This window comes from Bison bison, unplaced genomic scaffold (assembly GCF_000754665.1).
Source record: "Bison bison bison isolate TAMUID 2011002044 unplaced genomic scaffold, Bison_UMD1.0 scf7180017863955, whole genome shotgun sequence".
Lineage (NCBI taxonomy): Eukaryota > Metazoa > Chordata > Mammalia > Artiodactyla > Bovidae > Bison > Bison bison.
In genome coordinates, this window is record NW_011494527.1 from 38,366 (window position 1) to 39,219 (window position 854).

General features: G+C 47.9%; 1 protein-coding gene across 1 annotated transcript in view; it reads left to right on the forward strand.

The window, feature by feature from the left end:
- Nucleotides 1–854, forward strand: part of LOC104984233 (protein-cysteine N-palmitoyltransferase HHAT-like) — a 298,539-nt gene that overhangs the window by 30,964 nt on the left and 266,721 nt on the right. The gene's annotated exons all lie outside the window — the stretch shown is intronic.

An 854-nucleotide genomic window follows, 5' to 3' on the forward strand; every position in this document is an offset into this window, starting at 1 on the left:
GTTCAGTTCCTGGGTCAGGAAGATCCCCTGGAGAAGGGATAGGCTACCCACTCCAGTATTCTTGGGCTTCCCTGGTGGCTTAGCTGGTAAAGAATCTGCCTGCAATGCGGGAGACCTGGGTTCAATCCCTGGGTTGGGAAGATCCCCTGGAGAAGGGAAAGGCTACCCACTCCAGTACTCTGGCCTGGAGAATTCCAGGCACTGTATAGTCCATGGGGTTACAAAGAGTCGGACATGACTGAGTGACTTTAACTTCACATAGGTGATATCATATTTGTCTTTCTCAGGCTGACTTCACTTAGTATGATAATCTTTAAGTCCATCCATGTTGCTGCAGATGGCAACATTTCATTCTTTTTTATGGCTGAGTAATATTCCAGCTGTGTGTGTGTGTGTGTGTGTGTGTATGTGTGTGTGTGTGAGTGTGTGAGTGTGTGTATGTATGCATGTGTGTGTGTATGTATGTATTTGTACAAACTATATACACCACATCTTCTTTATCCGTTCACAGTCAGCTGTAGGTTTGAACCTTGGCTCCATCAGCCGCTAGTGGGCAGCCTTTGACAGTTTGCCGCAACTCTCTGCATCTTCACCTGTTCAGTGAGCAGACTCACCTTTGCAGGATTGTCTGGAAGGTTAAGTGAAACCATGTCTGGTAGGTAGAATTAATGGTACATGCTCATGTAGGCCCCTCTGTTGGCCCTTATTTCTTATCTACCCATTTCTTTTGGAGGAGGGCATGGCAACCCATTCCAGTATTCTTGCCTGGAGAACCCCCAAGGACAGAGGAGCCTGGCAGGCTACAGTCCATGGGGTTGCAAAGAGTTGGACACGACCGAGCAGCTAAGCACAGC